The 13,909-nt window shown below is 36.4% G+C and overlaps 1 long non-coding RNA gene across 1 annotated transcript in view; it reads right to left on the reverse strand.

The window, feature by feature from the left end:
- Positions 1 to 10,306: 10,306 nt before the first annotated feature.
- The window catches only part of LOC138716263 (uncharacterized), a 59,061-nt gene continuing 55,458 nt past the window's right edge, over positions 10,307 to 13,909 (reverse strand). The window contains exon 3 of the long non-coding RNA XR_011336618.1: positions 10,307 to 10,417. This is a non-coding gene — a long non-coding RNA (uncharacterized lncRNA). The remainder of the gene's footprint in view (positions 10,418 to 13,909) is intronic.

A 13,909-nucleotide genomic window follows, 5' to 3' on the forward strand; every position in this document is an offset into this window, starting at 1 on the left:
ATTAGTAAAGTCCTTAAGCCTATTTTTAAATATATTTTTGGTTGTTGGTAAAGCCTTTAGTAAGTCTGCAGGTACAGTATTCCAGTCCCTGATAGTACGATTGAGAAAAGAAAACTTTCCAGTGTCCGTCCTCTGTCTTCTTTCCCTCAATTTATATGAGTGGTCGTTCCTTGAAGAGTAATTTGGCGGCTGCAACCTATTTTTTATTTCTCTCCAGGCAGGCTCACCTCTGTATGTTTTGAACACTGCGCATAATCGAATTCGCGTTCTCCTGTCCGTGAGTGTGTCCCATTTTAATGGTGAATTTTTCCGACAACACTTGAGAGCCCGTTTTTGAATCTTTTCCTGTGTCTTAATAAATTATGTTCTAATCTGTAAGGATCCCAACATGCAGCACCATATTCCATTACTGGTGTGTGGGTATATGCATTAAATTTTGTTTTCTTGTAAATAATTTTCTTCCACTATGTGATAAGCGCCCACTTACTGTACTGTAAGGATATAATTGGTAAGATTATAATTGGTATGATTGTAATTAATGTTTAGAGTGACATTATTAATACTGTAATTCTAAAATGTAATCCATCCTCATAACTAGTGCAGACTTGATCTAGAGATTATAGTTTGAGTCGTGTATGTATTGGGGTTAATGATTAAAAGATTATCTGTCCAAAGTCAGCCCACCGCACCGGCCATCGAGTAGACGCCAATCAAGCGGACTTCAAAAGTCACCGTAGCGTTACTGGCCCAAGTCTATAAAACGGTGCGGCGATCGCTGGAGGATCACTCATTATTATTATTATTATTATTATTATTATTATTATTATTATTATTATTATTATTATTATTATTATAGCTCTGCAGTGAGCAGGAGTGTTTGGGAGGACGACGAGTGGCCCAAGTGGCAACGATTAACCATCATCATCCTCATTTCACCACTTGTACTACGCCTTGTATATCAAGATTGATTAATAAACTTAAGTACTGGCAGCCCTTGGTTGTTCAAAGGACTTAGCTCTTTTACTAATTCACCTTCAACGCACTCCAATAGAATTTTATTTCATCAAACTTCATCACAACTAGTACCTTACAGACAGCCTCACCTTGAGACGCGCCTGATTCTCGCCAGAATTATATCAGCCTCTAGCGAATACCATCTTATGAGAGAAATCTGCCAGTACAAGGTTACTAAATTGTGCGCGTTTATATAAGACAAGGAACGGTAACGACCTAACTTGGATGTTATTAACCTGTATGTAACGATCAAGAAGTAACTAGGAACATTCACTAACAAGGTATCAATTTGAACAAACAATTTTGTGGTGGAATTGCTTGTAGGATTCAGGATAGATTTAAAGCGTATCTGGGTTAGACTTGAGTATGTCAGATCGAATGGATCCATTGTGACTATTGGTTATTTGAGAATGTTAGTCCACTTTCGTTGTTACTCAGATTTTTCGAAGTCTTCACAACCTTCGCACTATGTTAGAAACCGGTTTTACTGTTTTCCTGATCCGAGAACTAGATACCGCTATGGTCTCACAGGGCTTGTAGGAGGACATTTATCTCATAATAATGTTAGATCTCAAGTTTTTAATATTGTAAGAAATGTTAATTGCTACTGCATTAGGCCTAATAGAGAGAATACCCTAACAGGGGAAATTCCTGGTTAGATAATGTTGTGACTGACTTATCAAAGTAACTGATATATGTAAATGTTCTGGATGTTCCTTATTCCGACCACAGTGCTTTAGTTATAAAGTTATCAAATACCCATGTAAACAATCTCATTCAGGAAAACAGATTATATAGATTGGTAAAACTGCACAATTGCAACGAGGCTAACCAGCTAAATTTTATTACATAGCTATCTACTGTGGATTGAAACTACTGTACGTTTGTAATCTTGACAGTCATTGTAGTTTCGGTCTACGTATTTATGCACATATTTTGTGATGCTTTGAATAAGTTCTTTTCGTTTAAGACAGTGGCGGCTGATTGACTGAGGCAAGTGAGGCCGGGCCTCAGTCACTTGGCTTAACTGAAATCAAATTTTGTGTTTTTATATAATGTATTAGTTATTTCAATGAAGCATATATTGCTGTAGAAGCATTTGAAAACTTTGTGATGTAGATAGACTTGTTTTGCAGTAAAATTTGTTCCTGAGGCCAGGATCGCTCGAGCCGGGTCTCGCTTGTGATGTATATAGACCTGTTTTGCAGTAAAATTTGTTTCTGAGGCCAGGATCGCTAGTGCCGGGTCTGGTTTCTGCATTTCGTATGTCTTCGCGGGCTTTTGAGATTGCGCTTAAAACGCTGTAGCTGAGGTCAGGTTTCACTCATCCCATCCATGGTCCGGCCTCAAGGGTAGAGTGGGGTGGGAATAGCAATGGTGACTTGTCTTCCTAAATAGGCCATAAATAACACAAATTCCAGATCTTTGGCAGGCAGAGACGCACACTATTCTCTCCCCTTATATCTTAGTTTATGACTTAAGGGAGGGTGTTGTACTATTGTACTTCGTAGTACAGTAGTGAATCTGGGCCAATGTTATTATGTATTTCGGGAAAATATAAAGAGAAACAAATGCGAGAAATAATGCTGGTGTAGTTAAATCATTGTTAGAGTGTCCTTTTTCGAGAAGAAATAATATTGAAAGAAAGGAAGTTTCAAATAAAGAGAGAGCCTACCGAGATACCTACGACATCGCTGACAATTTTTCCGACAGATAATCTTAAAATGCGAGTTTCTATTGCATCCTAGTATGGGCAACGTAAATGGTTAAGTGGTAATGTGGTGGAAAATAAACTTCTCTATTGGCTTGTTTGTTGCTGTCAAAGGAAAAAAATAAAAAGAAAAGAAAGAAAGGGAAATTTCAACATATAATATGGGTTGCTTCATCACACTGAAACAACCACTGAAACTCGCAGCACAGCAGCTTATTTGGTGACTGAAATTATTATTTTTAATTAATAATAATAATAACAGACTAAATAATAATAATAATAATAATACAGTAATAATATCATAAACATTTCTTATCGGAGGCAATTAAACTAGTTGCATCTGCCCTTACCGAGGATTTCGATCACCGGCCGCTACTGGTTTATGATTAAAAAAAAAACTAGTAATCATATACCTAAACTAAATTGGTATAAGATGATTTAAAATTGAGCAAGGAAGATGTTATTCACTTATATAGCTGTAAGAAATGGGTATTACGATATAAGGTCAATGAGGCTAAATTAAACTTCGAGGCAAAAACATTATTATAAACCAAAAAATAAAATAAGTAAAACTAGTATGTAATATTTCTTACATAAATACAGTGAAACCTCTATAATTGTTAAATATTTTAATGTTCACTAGTTAATGTTTCATTTGGTTTGATTTATTGAAGCTTGGTGAAACCGGCCATTTTAGTGTATTTAACAGTTCCCTTTATTTTTATCATGAATAAGATTACGAACTAATCGAAAGAGAGTATCTATAGGAAATTTTCATCGTATGAAGTCGGTCACATTAAAATTACAAGCAATTACAAGGTACGAAGATGGAAACAATAGAGTGTACTTTACAATGAACTGGACATACAACTAGCATATGGTGCAATTCACGAATATCCCAACTCTTTCGCGGCGTTACTCATATCGACAGCCCTGACATTGCTTCCGACCTCCTATTTATCATGAGAACCGTTCTGTGTGACACTAAACGTGAAAACAATGCGTCATCCCCTTGTATCAACCCCGGATGTTTGACGTCAGCCAGGTGAACGGACCCTGTATGATAACAGCAGGCAGAAAAGGGGTCAAGAGTGTCGGATTCCACCGCTACAGCGGGCGATGATGTTTTTGTTGTCGCGACTGTGATGCTAACGGAACCTCCACAACGGACAGTGACGCTGTGAGATGGGCCAAGTGGAAAAAAGCTTAAATGTTACAGTACTTCTTAGATAGGAGGACACTTCTCAGCCGTGAATTAGAGCACGGTCGGTTACCGGCCAGCCCGCCTGCGCCTAGCACTCAAGGCCGGGCAATCTATGCGGTCGGTGGGAAAAGATCCCGTGAAATAATTTTCTCTTCATCGTCTTCCTCTTTTTCTTCTTCTTATATAAGGTTATCACTAGTTTCATTCATAGCTTTCTGCCCAAGGCCAGGTCTTTCACTGCAAACCCAGCATTCTCCAATCTTTCTTAATTTCTACCTTCTTCTTACTTTCCGCATACGATCCATATACTGCATCTTAATACTGTCTGTCATCTGGTATCTTCTTCTGCCCGAACTTTTCTCCCGTTCACCTTTCCTTCCAGTGCACCCTTCTTAGCCGGTGATCCAGCCAATTAATTTTTCTCCTCGTGATCAGTTTCAGCATTATTCTTTATGTCATAACTAGGCTTCGAGACTTTGGACCCGATACAATAAGTTTACTGTGCATGTACTATAGGTTGTTGACTCGCTGCAGATAGGTAGAGATGTGTTGAGGTAACAACGTTGCTATTTAGAGTAGAGTACGGTAGTATGGGGAAACTCACACATATGTACAGTTTCCCTGAAAAAGGATGAGACGATTGAATATTCCTAAGTCTCAGATGTGAGACACTGCGCATGATCGGAGACCAGAGCACTGATACACAAGATGACGAATATGATAATATTACGTAGGTAAATGAAAGATAAATATATACATAAATCGTGTAGTTAAATCGACAATGGACCTTCATGACTAGATCGACACTCCACACAGAAAGGAAAGCTTTCATGTCCTTTCAATAGCTCAGACGGTAAGACTTCTGCGTGTTGTGTAGAAGAGTGCGAGTTCGATTCTTAGTCTATACAACGATTTTTTTTGTCTAAATAACGTTGAAATAGCTAAGTAACGTTGAAATAGAGTTTTACAAAGTCCTGAGATTAAGTGTTAATGATCGCAAACAATACAAAATTACAAGTTATAATATTATAAACGTTAATCTAATGAATGCATTTATACACACACATATACAATGTAAATGCATATATATTAAAAACTAACAATTAAAATGAAATTATAAAAAAAATATATAAAATAATAGACAAACTTTTACAAAGGTTTAGAGTCCTTAGGCTATGTAATTTGTTGAGTAATTATTACAATATTTTATTAATAGCTTTCCCATATGTGTAACAAATGCACTCGCACAAAACAATTTTTGTTAAAAGTATGGCTTTAGATTATTTCATTCTCACACCTTCAGTTAATTTTAACTATTTTATCTACGTGTTTGCAATAGTGTTTAATTTAGTATGCATTCAATTTTATTCATGTTATGATTGAATGGAAAAGCACTGTTGCAGTTATTGACTAATTACATATATTAATACTAATTATTAAATGCATCTGTTAAGTAACCAATTGCAGTATCTTTTGCAAAATCTTTAATGTTTAAGTTGTCAATAATATTTCTGTACTATATACTATAATACGTTAAAAGAATTTGCAATAGATTTGGGATCCTCTACTTTATAATCATTGGTTTTAGAGAAAAAATATTTTCTTTCTTAGGATATCTACAAGTTTAAATTTAATAATATTCCGAATAGATTTAATTGCATTATCTGAATTTTGTACTTTTCTATTCAAATATATTCTATTTCCCTCTTTCATAATTTTTGATAAATTACACTGTACTCCTTGCAGTATTTAAGAACATGAGGATCATTACATTGCAACTCATTACATATAGATTCTTCTTTTTAATACATGAGATTTTGAAGTCCCTGCGTTATCTACATGTTTTTACTTTTGAATTTTTTCACAACATTGAGTGGAGAAAATCCACTGAAGTGATTATGAAATTAAGTGAAAAATGCAATACATTAGCTCTTAATATCAGTAGTACCAGTATCATATACGTTTTTCCAAGATTCATTTTGTAGACATAAATGTAAATAATCATTAGATACAACATTTACGATCCTTTCTTAGTTTTTAAATTAATATTTTGAAATTGTTCAGTAACATTGGAAACACTTAGGATTTGTTAATCATGTTCAGACAAGCCATTGATTATAGGTTCTGTCGAATAGGAATTCAGTCTAATTCTGTGTACAAAACATTTATCAATGGCTGTGCTACTTCAGCTTAGATTTAATTTGATTAGTTTCGCAACAGTTGGACTTCCTGTTATATCCTGTTATTTAGATATTTAATTTAGGGTTGATTTATTAACTCTTACTATGCAAGATGTATCTTATTTCAATAATTCTATATCACGTTAAATAGTCATGTCTACACTAAAGTATTATCGTCATCCCTCATTTCTCATCGCAATGGCGAACCGACTAGACATGAGACAGCGAGTTATAGCTCTAGTTGAGGCTGGATATGGGGCTAGATCTGCTGGCCGTTTGGTCGGTGTTCCTGGAAGTACAGCCGCGAGGTGGGTTATCGTTGCCAAAATTTAGGAGAGGTCGAAAATCGCCCTATTCCTGGGCGTCCGCGGATTTCTTCATTGGAAGAGGATGCTCTCTTATTCGAGACAGTTCGACAGGACCCCTTTCTGACTGCTAACGAAATAAGAGCAGTATCTAACTTTCCCGGCTCTTCACAGACTGTGATCAGCAGGTTGAGGAACCGCGGTATTAGGAGCCGGAGGGCTGCGCAAATGGAAATATTGGGGGAAGCACAAGCTGTCGACCGTCTTGCCTTCGCTACCAATCGAGTGGATTTCGATTGGAGAAATGTAATTTACTCCGACGAAACAACCATCTCGAGTGATTACGAAGGTCCTGTCCGTGTCTATCGTGAGGATGGTCTCCGACATGACCAGCGCTATGTGCACCGACGTGAAAGATCGGGGCGCTTTAGCATATCGTGTTGGGGGTGGATGTCTTACGATGGACCTGGCGTTATAGAAGCATCTATGGCCGGTTTAATGCGGGAACTTACGAGCACATTCTGAAAAATATATTCCTTCCCTCCGCCCGAGAACGTTTTCCCGAAAGAACATTGCTCTTCCAGCAGGATAGCCATCCCGTGCACTATGCTGCAAGCATTCAAAGATGGTTTCAAAGGAGACCCGAGATCGAAATCATTAATTGGCCTCCGAAGTCACCTGATTTGAATGTCATCGAAAATTTATGGGTGGAATTGAAAAAGAGAAGGATAGCCCCTATGCCCACCGACGCCCTCGAAATCGAGACGAATTTTGGGATCCAGTTGTTGACACCTGGGAAGAACTCGCCGGGGATCAGAACTTATTTCACAACCTCGTGACATCCATGCCGGATCGACTTAGATCTGTAATAGAAGCTGATGGCATGTGGACAAGATTTTAAGTTAACAGGTCTCTTTTTGTTTCTTATGATTTTTGTTTGAGGAAGAATACTTTTAACTTCCAAATAAGATTTATTATTTTTTTTTGACGAGGTTCAGCCAACTTGTAAAACCCAGAAATTGGGCATAAATTATTCCATATTTTTCGACAAATTAGACAGTCGAGGAACTCTGAACAAATTAATTACACCACAATAAAAAAAATGTTTTACCCTGGATCGAACACGAGACGTTTCGGTTATACAGCGGAACCAACACGCTACTGTATGAGCTACCGAGACAAGACAGTGACAGCAGCAGTCCAGAATGTAGATCCCTTAGCAGGCATTTGCCATTCGATACAGTGAAGCAATGATATTTTGTTACTCGAGCTATGTTATGAAATCCTGGCCTTAAATGGCAGTCTTCTTCGTGATCCTTATTCTGGTCCTTGTCCTTGTTGTGGTCCTTGTAACAATTCTTGTACTATTTCGCATGTTATGTATCGTTACGTCGATATCGAGTGAACCGCGCTGTAGAACTTTAACTTCCGACGACCAAGAATCGTCTCATTTTTTTAAGGGTAACTGTACATTCTGAAAGTAAATATACATTACACAATGACAATGACAAAAGAATGTGAAAAACATTTATTCTCCTGTCTTTTATAAATATTTGTGTTTAATTATACACAGTATTAATGGTGGAAATAAACATGTAGCAATTTTAATTTTTTTCGTTTATCCTATTGGTCGTCTTTAGGAAGTGCAGTTACAGTACCGAATTGCATTATACTGCAAGGTACATTCTCAGTGTCTCAAACGTAAATCTTTTTCGGTTATCAGCCAAACACAGTTTGTATTGTGAAAAGCTGCACTCTACATCGCACGACGTGATAAGAGCAAAACGAAAAAACCTAACATCATTGCAGTCTCTAAGAGACAGTCCTTTATTCTCGGGCGACTGTATGTCCACTAATTTGTTGTTTATGTTACACAATGCTCCATATCCGTTATTTTTACATAAAATTGATTTCCGCTTCTGTTTTACACATTCAGAAACAGGTGTACTTGATGTCTCATTAATTCTCTGTGTCATTTTCTCAATTAATTTGAGGGCTTCCGGCTCTCTTGCTCTGAATTTTCTAACCGTGTAATAGTTTCAGACACAGTTTGAAAATGGGTTTGTATGAGAACTAAGTTATTCGTCAGAACCTTCAAATCCAGAGCGTTTTTCTTTGCGCATTTGTTGGCATTCATTCTACAGTACCCCCCCCCCACCCACTGTACGCTTTACCACTATACTCAGTACGCCGTTATGCGGATTTCCCACTGAACTGCTCTTTTGGGTCCGAAGATTCGAAGCCTAGTCAGAACTTAATTGTTTCTAGCCAAGCAAAATAAACCAGAAGAACATAAACCATGAGCAATTATTAAAACATATGAACCATAAAATCGTCAATAATCCAAAGTTATTAATCCACCAATAACAAAGTACTCTATTGAGGCTTCTGTTGTCTATACATTTTTATTAGTTGATATTAGAGGAATAAATGATAATAAATTAATTTCTAATCGTATTCGTGCCCCTTTCCGTTGTTATAGTTTGTTGTGTCAGATCTTGTTTGTATTCATGTTTCCAGTCTTTCAAACGATTATGCATGAAGCAAAGTACTGTAGTTGACTGTCAAGATTCTACTACCAAGATTAAAAGTTTGTTCAGCATCTTAATGTTTTTACCAGTATAAAAGTTTGTTCAGCATCTTAATGTTTTTACCAGTAATTATATGTAAAGTTATCGAAGATCCGGTTAATAATTTAACATCCGAAACTGCACTCGGGCATGGGTTCTATTTTCTTTCGGGCTGATTCACTAAACAACAAATTATTACTTTTTGTCTTGCTTCGAAATAAAAATAGGTGAATATTACTAATATGTAAGTTCTAAATCTGAATTTAAAATTCAAATTGCCCCATCACGTATCATTTTCCGAGGAAAGTGAATTGAATTTTTTTATGAAAAAAAAACTTATGTTTTTATTATTTTTCACTGCTACTGATAAAATTACAACGAACTAGGGATTCAAAATGCCTCATAATACTTTAAAAATGTGTATTGGATACAAAAATGATGTTACATAGTTTAAAATACAAAAAACACAACAACAATAAGAATATTTCATATGTATAAAGAGAAAAATCTCGGAATTTGAACTTACCATTTAAAAGGATAAGGAACCAACAATTTTTTACATGCATACTAGATGATGATCTTCCTTTATATCGCTTTTTAATTTCAGATTTTTAATGATGAAATCTTTCCCCATGCTCGTCGCTTAAGGTTAAGAAGAAAGAAATCCAAATGAGAAAGTAAAACGTGTATTTTGAGAGACATGTTACACCCCATTTTCTCATATGCACTTAATATGGTTTCCAGAAGTTTGATGTAGTTGTCTGCTATAGAATTTCCAAGGAAATTTGAGCAAACATCTTTGAAAGCGCGCCATGCCATTTTTTCCGTAATAGAAAGTTTTCCTCAAACAAAGAATCAGTCATAAATTTGCAGATTTGTGGATCGATGAAAATGCCCTCTTTTAATTTGCCCTCACTCAAACTGGTAAACTTTACTTTTAAATACTGAAAACCACACCCTTATTTGTTCATTACGTAAATCTCATTTTGAAGTGTTATGAAAGTTACTGAATAGAAGGACTAATATCTGTTTATTGATTAGAAGTACAAAAAATCATGTCAACAACTATAAGAAATCGGAAATAGGTCATAAACTCATAAAATGTATTAACTTTTGTTTTGGTTGCAACCCCTAACCCACGTCAGCTGATTCCTGGAAAAGCGCTTCTCGAAAAGTGAAATCATAGTATATCTTAAAAACCTTACGTGATACGAAGAAAAGAGATGCGTTTTCGGATTCAGTGCACACCAAACCAGAGAGGTCACATTGTTTTAAGTCGGAGGAAAATTCTTGTTGTTCAGTCTTACCTGGATGGGTTGGGAGTTTTTTCTAAACTGTAAGGCGAATGCCAGGTAATTCATGGCGAAGCCTCGGTATCATATGGCCAAATACCATCACATTATCACCAATTTCATTGGCTTGAGGTGCAGAGCCTGTGTGGGATCAAGAGGATAACACTTTGAACAAAATCTACAGTAATCTGTTTTCGTTAGGTTATTTTGAAATGATATTCAAGTATTATTTTTTTTTGCCTTTTGTAGTCTACATAAAATTCTACAGCATTAATTTAATTTTTTGTTAATTGATTATGATTTATTAATATAATTATAATTTTTTACAAGTAAAGTTAAAAGTGAGGTGAGAAAACATAAATAGTTTTCACATACAAATAATTAACACTTTGTATATTGTAAAGAAATGGTTTTTGATAAGTGATTTTCTACCTCTAATTGTTTAGTTGGGCGTTCTCTACAACTCTGTTGTCGGTTGAATTTAGATTTACTCTGTATTTTAATTAATTATATATTACTATGCATATAATTATAAATATGTGATTTCAAATCTTAAATTTTTGTAAAACAGTTCAATAAATCAATATAAGGTAAAGGAGGGTAAGTGTGCACACCTAGTATATTATTGTCTGTGGAATCTATTGTATTAGGGGAGCGTTGGATAGTATCGGACATCGGGTAATATCGGACAGTGAGTTTCTTTCATCTACCAGCAGATGATAGTACCTGAATGACATGGTTACGTTTCTGTGATGTCGCATACAGAAACGTAACCATGTTATTCAGGTACTACCATCTGGTGGTAGATGAAAGAAACGCACTGTCTGATATTACCCGATGTCCGATACTACCCAACTCTCCCCTATAGATGAAATATTGAAAAAATAGTTTAATGAATGATAGTAATTATACGGTTTATAAATTCAGCAGATGGACTTTAGGAAACGATAGTAAACAAACGAAATTTGATTTTTTTTAAAGGAGGCAAATGCACATTCTTAACCACATAGGCAGGTAAGAGTAAGCATAAAGAGTTTGCAGTGATTAAGTTACGAAACAAACATTTGAATTCATGCCAAAACAATTTGTTTTATATGAGAAGACTTCTGAGGCAGACATAGAAATTTTCAGGCTTTTAATACACTTATAACCGAAACTTTTTACACTATTCTAGAGCACAATGCCCACAACAGAAATATGAGATTTAGTAATAAATTTAACTACAATTGTAGAAACGAGAAATAATAGACAACGATTACAAAAAGTGGCTCAAGAATAACAGTCGCATACAAATGCTCCAAATCCTTCGCAACTTGAATTTAACTCGCGCACTCGCTTATTCTGTGCACACTGTTAGCCGACAGGGAGTCGGTTTAAGAAAGTATTACTAAGGAGCAGCACAATACGGTCATAGGACATCAGTTTATGCCACTTCATTGCTACTAATAGGACTTCATTTTAATAACAACATGTTCCTTCTGACTGACATAACTCTGTAGAAAGCTCAAGTTTTATTTTGAAAAATTACATGTGATTTCAAACAAAATGTTTACACACCTTTCTAAATAGAGATTCTTCTGCGGCTCGACCAACGTATGCCTCAACCTTGTCAATAATCCATACTCAATGGAGCAATGCAAGCCAATTTTGCAGTAGGCATACCAACTATGAAGAATTCACGAGAGCACTCTTACCCGACCTCGCACACTTATCATCCTTTACCTTATTATTATTATTATTATTATTATTATTATTATTATTATTATTATTAATTCTATGTTATGTTATTGAGGTGTCATTTATTTACTCTTAAATATCATTAATCAAAAGCTTTAGTATACAGGGTATAACTAAATTAAATAGGGCTACCCAAACTTCTAGGGATGATAGAAAGACCAAAACAAACGTTTTTTTGTTAAATGACCATGGGTCTGAAATAAATTATTGAATGACAAAACCAGAAACTCTATTGTACTGTAAGGAATAAGGTCTACAGTTGTAACGTTACATATGACACTCATGCTTCAAAACCATCAATATTTACATTAATCAGTAAACACGCCATGACGTGAGAGTGCAATGTTTGTGCTGTGATCACGCGGTACGTTATTGTTCATTGAGAGTAGAGAGATGGAACAGTTCACTTGGGCTGAATTAACAGATGCGCACTTAATTTATGGCGATTTGAACAGCAGATTCGGTAGCAGTGGATTGGCCACGGTAGACCAGTTGGATGGCCTGCTCGTTCTCCTGACCTCACCCCACTTTACTTTGTGTGTGGGTGCACTTGAAGAGCCTGGTGTACGAGACTCCAATTGAATCTGAGGACGAGCTCATCGCTCCGATGCTTGCAGCTGGTGACTATCTACATCACATGCCTAGAATCTTTGAAAGTGTACGGCAGGCAATGACACGTCATTGCAAAGTTTGTATTGAAGAAGGAGGCCGTAAATTTGAACAGTTTTTGTTAAGGATTACAAATTGAAATGGTTTTGAAGCATGAGTATCATAGGTAACGTTACAACTGTAGTATGTTTATTCTTTACAGTTAAAAAATCTGAAAGTTAGAATTTATAAAGCAGTTATATTACCGGTTCCTCTGCATGGTTGCGAAACTTGGACTCTCACTTTGAAAGAGGAACAGAGATTAAGGGTATTTGAGAATAAGGTTCTTAGGAAAATATTTTGGGCTAAGAGGGATGAAGTTACAGAAGTTACACAACTCAGAACTGCAAGCATTGTATTCTTCACCTGATATAATTAGGAACATTAAATCCAGACGTTTGAAATTGGCAGAGCATGTAGCACGTATGAACGAATCCAGAAAGTCATACAGAGTGTTAGTTGGGAGACCGGAGCGAAAAGACCTTTGGGGAGGCAGAGACATAGATGGGAGGATAATATTAAAATGGATTTGAAAGAGATGGGATATGATGTTAGAGTGGATTAATCTTGCACAGGATAGGGACCGGTGCCGGGCTTATGTGAGGGCGACAATGAACCTGCGTGTTCCTTAAAAGCCATTTGTAAGTAAGTAATCCTATAGTATAGTTTCTGGCTTTGTCATTAAATAATTAGTTTCAGACCTGGTCATTTAACAAAAAACATTGGTTTTGGTCTCTTCTATCATCCCTAGAAGTTTGGGTATTGAATTTAGTTACCTGTATCTATGAAGTGAAGGAGTATTAGCTTATTGAATTTCAAGACTGACCTCGCGTGGGTTACTGTTTTGACACTGAAAAGAGATTTAGTACCGACGACTGACGAACAGCTCAACGTGGGTGGAGAATCGCAACGAAGTTAGTAGTCGCTCAGACGTACAGTACATCACCGATGACATACAGCATAATGGTAAGTGCAGGCTTACAATAAAGAACGTTCAAAACTATCTCTCCATGAAACCAATTTTTGTGTGTATTTTTGTTCGAACAAAATTAAGCCACCGGTGTGGCTCAGTCGGTTAAGGCGTTTGCCTGCGGTCTGAAGTTGCGGTCGGGCGTGGGTTCGATCCCCGCTTGAGCTGATTATCTGGTTGGGTTTTTTCTGAGGTTTTCCCCAACCGTAATGTGAATGCAAGGTAATCTATGGCGAATCCTCGGCCTCATCTCGCTATCATCAATCTCATCGACGCTA

Source organism: Periplaneta americana, chromosome 16 (genome assembly GCF_040183065.1).
Source record: "Periplaneta americana isolate PAMFEO1 chromosome 16, P.americana_PAMFEO1_priV1, whole genome shotgun sequence".
NCBI classification, from domain to species: domain Eukaryota; kingdom Metazoa; phylum Arthropoda; class Insecta; order Blattodea; family Blattidae; genus Periplaneta; species Periplaneta americana.